This window comes from Accipiter gentilis, unplaced genomic scaffold, assembly GCF_929443795.1.
Source record: "Accipiter gentilis unplaced genomic scaffold, bAccGen1.1, whole genome shotgun sequence".
Classification (NCBI taxonomy): Eukaryota; Metazoa; Chordata; class Aves; order Accipitriformes; family Accipitridae; genus Astur; species Astur gentilis.
This window is the reverse complement of record NW_026060868.1, coordinates 4443183-4449741: the sequence shown is the minus strand read 5'-3', so window position 1 is coordinate 4449741 and position 6559 is coordinate 4443183.

Below are 6559 nucleotides of genomic sequence, written 5' to 3'. Positions count from 1 at the left end.
TATGGGCTCGCCGCTTTACGCCCACACTTCCTATCTGACCCTCCGGGTTAGGCCTGGTATACCTACCCGATGTTTCGAGGTAGAACCGGTTCCCCCACCGGTACTCTGGGTTTGGAACGGAACCCTTTGTGATGCGCCAGAGAACACCAGCTGTCCCTTCGTGCGCGCTGGACTAGACCCGGCCTCCCTACCGGACCCCACAGGTTAGACCCGCTATCCCTACCTGATGCTCCGCATTAGGCTTGGCACCCATACCCGATGTTCTGGGGTAGTAGCGGTACCCCCACCGTTACTCTGCGGTAGTATCGGTACACCCACCGGTACTCCGGGGTAGTACGTGAACACTTCCTGGTTCACTGGGGTACACCTGCTGACGTTACTGCCGCGCGGTGTGGACCAGACATTCCTACCTGACCTTCTGTGTTAGTCCCGGTATCCCTACCTGATGCTCCGTTGTTGGCCTGGCATCCCTACCCGATATGCTGGGGTAGTACCGGTAGCCCCACCGGTACTCTGTGGTAGTATTGGTACACCCACCGGTACTCCAGGGCAGTACCTGAACCCTTACTGGTTCGCTGGGGTACACCTGCTGACCTTACGGGCCTGCTGTGTAGACCAGACATTCCTACCTGACCCTCCAGGCTAGGCCCGGTATCCCTACCTGATGCTCTGCGGTAGGCCTGGCCCCCTACCCGACAATCTGGGGTAGTACCGGTACACCCACAGGTACTCCGCGGTACTTTTGCTATATCCACCGGTACTCCTGGATTGTACCGGAACCCTTACTGGTGCGCCGGGGTACACCTGCTGACCCTACGGGCGCGCCGCTTTACGCCCACCCTTCCTACCTGACCCGCCGGGGTAGGCCTGGTATACCTACCCGATGTTTCGAGGTAGAACCGGTTCCCCCACCGGTACTCTGGGTTTGGAACGGAACCCTTTGTGATGCGCCCGAGAACACCAGCTGTCCCTTCGTGCGCGCTGGACTAGACCCGGCCTCCCTACCGGACCCCACAGGTTAGACCCGCTATCCCTACCTGATGCTCCGCATTAGGCTTGGCACCCATACCCGATGTTCTGGGGTAGTAGCGGTACCCCCACCGTTACTCTGCGGTAGTATCGGTACACCCACCGGTACTCCGGGGTAGTACGTGAACACTTCCTGGTTCACTGGGGTACACCTGCTGACGTTACTGCCGCGCGGTGTGGACCAGACATTCCTACCTGACCTTCTGTGTTAGTCCCAGTATCCCTACCTGATGCTCCGTTGTTGGCCTGGCATCCCTACCCGATATGCTGGGGTAGTACCGGTAGCCCCACCGGTACTCTGTGGTAGTATTGGTACACCCACCGGTACTCCAGGGCAGTACCTGAACACTTACTGGTTCGCTGGGGTACACCTGCTGACCTTACGGGCCTGCTGTGTAGACCAGACATTCCTACCTGACCCTCCAGGCTAGGCCCGGTATCCCTATCTGAGGCTCTGCGGTAGGCCTGGCTCCTACCCGACAATCTGGGGTAGTACCGGTACACCCACAGGTACTCCGCGGTACTTTTGCTATACCCACCCGTACTCCTGGATTGTACCGGAACCCTTACTGGTGCGCCGGGGTACACCTGCTGACCCTACGGGCACACTGCTTTGGACCCACCCTTCCTACCTGACCCGCCGGGGTAGGCCTGGTATACCTACCAAATGTTTCGAGGTAGAACCGGTTCCCCCACCGGTACTCTGGGGTTGGAACGGAACCCTTTGTGATGCGCCAGAGAACACCAGCTGTCCCTTCGTGCGCGCTGGACTAGACCCGGCCTCCCTACCGGACCCCACAGGTTAGACCCGCTATCCCTACCTGATGCTCCGCACTAGGCTTGGCACCCATACCCGATGTTCTGGGGTAGTAGCGGTACCCCCACCGTTACTCTGCGGTAGTATCAGTACACCCACCGGTACTCCGGGGTAGTACGTGAACCCTTACTGGTTCACTGGGGTACACCTGCTGACGTTACTTGCGCGCGGTATAGAACAGACATTGTTCCTGACCCTTCGTGTTAGTCCCGGTATCCCTACCTGATGCTCCGTTGTTGGCCTGGCACCCCTACCCGATATGCTGGGGTAGTACCGGTACCCCCACCGGTACTCTGCGGTAGTATTGGTACACCCACCGGTACTCCAGGGTAGTACCTGAACCCTTACTGGTTCGCTGGGGTACACCTGCTGACCTTACGGGCGTGCTCTGTACACCAGACATTCCTACCTGACCCTCCAGGCTAGGCCCGGTATCCCTACCTGATGCTCTGCCTTAGGCCTGGCCCCCTACCCGACAATCTGGGGTAGTACCGGTACACCCACCGGTACTCCGCGGTACTTTTGCTATACCCACCGGTACTCCTGGATTGTACCGGAACCCTTACTGGTGCGCCGGGGTACACCTGCTGACCCTACGGGCACACTGCTTTGGACCCACCCTTCCTACCTGACCCGCCGAGGTAGGCCTGGTATACCTACCCGATGTTTCGAGGTAGAACCGGTTCCCCCACCGGTACTCTGGGTTTGGAACAGAACCCTTTGTGATGCGCCAGAGAACACCAGCTGTCCCTTCGTGCGCGCTGGACTAGACCCGGCCTCCCTACCGGACCCCACATATTACAGCCGGTATCCCTACCTGATGCTCCGCATTAGGCTTGGCACCCATACCCGATGTTCTGGGGTAGTAGTGTTACCCAACCGTTACTCTGCGGTAGTATCGGTACACCCACCGGTACTCCGTGGTAGTACGTGAACCCTTAGTGGTTCACTGGGGTACACCTGATGACGTTACTGGCGCGCGGTGTAGACCAGACATTCTTACCTGATCCTCCGTTTTAGGCCCGGTATCCCTACCTGATGCTCCGTTGTTGGCCTGGCACCCCTACCCGATATGCTGGGGTATTACCGGTACCCCCACCGGTACTCTGCAGTAGTATTGGTATACCCACAGTACTCCAGGGTAGTACCTGAACCCTTACTGGTTCGCTGGGGTACACTTGCTGACCTTACGGGCGTGCTGTGTAGAGCAGACATTCCTACCTGACCCTCCAGGCTAGGCCCGCTATCCCTACCTGATGCTCCGCATTAGGCTTGGCACCCATACCCGATGTTCTGGGGTAGTAGCGGTACCCCCACCGTTACTCTGCGGTAGTATCAGTACACCCACCGGTACTCCGGGGTAGTATGTGAATCCTTACTGGTTCACTGGGGTACACCTGATGACGTTTCGGGCGCGCAGTATAGAACAGACATTCTTCCTGACCCTCTGAGTTAGTCCCGGTATCCCTACCTGATGCTCCGTTGTTGGCCTGGCACCCCTACCCGATATGCTGGGGTAGTACCGGTACCCCCACCGGTACTCTGCGGTAGTATTGGTACAACCACTGGTACTCCAGGGCAGTACCTGAACCCTTACTGGTTCGCTGGGGTACACCTGCTGACCTTACGGGCGTGCTCTGTAGACCAGACATTCCTACCTGACCCTCCAGGCTAGGCCCGGTATCCCTACCTGATGCTCTGCGGTAGGCCTGGCCCCTTACCCGACAATCTGGGGTAGTACCGGTACACCCACCGGTACTCCTCGGTAGTTTTGCTATACCCACCGGTACTCCTGGATTGTACCGGAACCCTTACTGGTGCGCCGGGGTACACCTGCTGACCCTACGGGCGCGCCGCTTTACGCCCACCCTTCCTACCTGACCCTCTGGGGTAGGCCTGGTATACCTACCCGATATTTCGAGGTAGAACCGGTTGCCCCACCGGTACTCTGGGGATGGAACGGAACCCTTTGTGATGCGCCAGAGAACACCAGCTGTCCCTTCGTGCGCACTGGACTAGACCCGGCCTCCCTACCGGACCCCACAGGTTAGACCCGCTATCCCTACCTGATGCTCTGCATTAGGCTTGGCACCCATACCCGATGTTCTGGGGTAGTAGCGGTACCCCCACCGTTACTCTGTGGTAGTATCAGTACACCCACAGGTACTCCGGGGTAGTACGTGAACCCTTACTGGTTCACTGGGGTACACCTGTTGACGTTACTGGTGCGCGGTGTAGACCAGACATTCCTACCTGACCCTCCGTTTTAGGCCCGGTATCCCTACCTGATGCTCCGTTGTTGGCCTGGCACCCCTACCCGATATGCTGGGGTAGTACCGGTACCCCCACCAGTACTCTGCGGTAGTATTGGTACACCCAGCGGTACTCCAGGGCAGTTCCTGAACACTTACTGGTTCGCTGGGGTACACCTGCTGACCTTACGGGCGTGCTCTGTAGACCAGACATTCCTACCTGACCCTCCAGGCTAGGCCCGGTATCCCTACCTGATCCTCTGCGGTAGGCCTGGCCCCCTACCAGACAATCTGGGGTAGTACCGGTACACCCACAGGTACTCCGCGGTACTTTTGCTATTCCCACAGGTACTCCTGGATTGTACCGGAACCCTTACTGGTGCGCCGGGTTACACCTGCTGACCCTATGGGCTCGCCGCTTTACGCCCACCCTTCCTATCTGACCCTCCGGGGTAGGCCTGGTATACCTACCCGATGTTTCGAGGTAGAACCGGTTCCCCCACCGGTACTCTGGGTTTGGAACGGAACCCTTTGTGATGCGCCAGAGAACACCAGCTGTCCCTTCGTGCGCGCTGGACTAGACCCGGCCTCCCTACCGGACCCCACAGGTTAGACCCGCTATCCCTACCTGATGCTCCGCATTAGGCTTGGCACCTATACCCGATGTTCTGGGGTAGTAGTGGTACCCCCACCGTTACTCTGCGGTAGTATCGGTACACCCACCGGTACTCCGGGGTAGTACGTGAACACTTCCTGGTTCACTGGGGTACACCTGCTGACGTTACTGCCGCGCGGTGTGGACCAGACATTCCTACCTGACCCTCCGTTTTAGACCCGGTATCCCTACCTGATGCTCCGTTGTTGGCCTGGCACCCCTACCCGATATGCTGGGGTAGTACCGCTACCCCCACCGGTACTCTGCGGTAGTATTGGTACACCCACCGGTACTCTAGGGCAGTACCTGAACACTTACTGGTACGCTGGGGTACACCTGCTGACCTTACGGGCCTGCTATGTAGACCAGACATTCCTACCTGACCCTCCAGGCTAGGCCCGGTATCCCTACCTGATGCTCTGCGGTAGGCCTGGCCCCCTACCCGACAATCTGGGGTATTTCCGGTACACACAGAGGTACTCCGTGGTAATTTTGCTATACCCACCGGTACTCCTGGATTGTACCGGAACCCTTACTGGTGCGCCGGGTTACACCTGCTGACCCTATGGTCTCGCCGCTTTACGCCCACACTTCCTATCTGACCCTCCGGGGTAGGCCTGGTATACCTACCCGATGTTTCGAGGTAGAACCGGTTCCCCCACCGGTACTCTGGGGTTGGAACGGAACCCTTTGTGATGCGCCAGAGAACACCAGCTGTCCCTTCGTGCGCGCTGGACTAGACCCGGCCTCCCTACCGGACCCCACAGGTTAGACCCGCTATCCCTACCTGATGCTCCGCATTAGGCTTGGCACCCATACGCGATGTTCTGGGGTAGTAGCGGTACCCCCACCGTTACTCTGCGGTAGTATCGGTACACCCACCGGTACTCCGGGGTAGTACGTGAACACTTCCTGGTTCACTGGGGTACACCTGCTGACATTACTGCCGCGCGGTGTGGACCAGACATTCCTACCTGACCTTCTGTGTTAGTCCCGGTATCCCTACCTGATGCTCCGTTGTTGGCCTGGCATCCCTACCCGATATGCTGGGGTAGTACCGGTACCCCCACCGGTACTCTGTGGTAGTATTGGTACACCCACCGGTACTCCAGGGCAGTACCTGAACCCTTACTGGTTCGCTGGGGTACACCTGCTGACCTTACGGGCCTGCTGTGTAGACCAGACATTCCTACCTGACCCTCCAGGCTAGGCCCGGTATCCCTACCTGATGCTCTGCGGTAGGCCTGGCCCCCTACCCGACAATCTGGGGTAGTACCGGTACACCCACAGGTACTCCGCGGTACTTTTGCTATACCCACCGGTACTCCTGGATTGTACTGGAACCCTTACTGGTGCGCCGGGGTACACCTGCTGACCCTACGGGCACACTGCTTTGGACCCACCCTTCCTACCTGACCCGCCGGGGTAGGTCTGGTATACCTACCCGATGTTTCGAGGTAGAACCGGTTCCCCCACCGGTACTCTGGGGTTGGAACGGAACCCTTTGTGATGCGCCAGAGAACACCAGCTGTCCCTTCGTGCGCGCTGGACTAGACCCGGCCTCCCTACCGGACCCCACAGGTTAGACCCGCTATCCCTACCTGATGCTCTGCACTAGGCTTGGCACCCATACCCGATGTTCTGGGGTAGTAGCGGTACCCCCACCGTTACTCTGCGGTAGTATCAGTACACCCACCGGTACTTCGGGGTAGTACGTGAACCCTTACTGGTTCACCGGGGTACACCTGATGACGTTACAGGCACGCGGTATAGAACAGACATTCTTCCTGACCCTCCGTCTTAGTC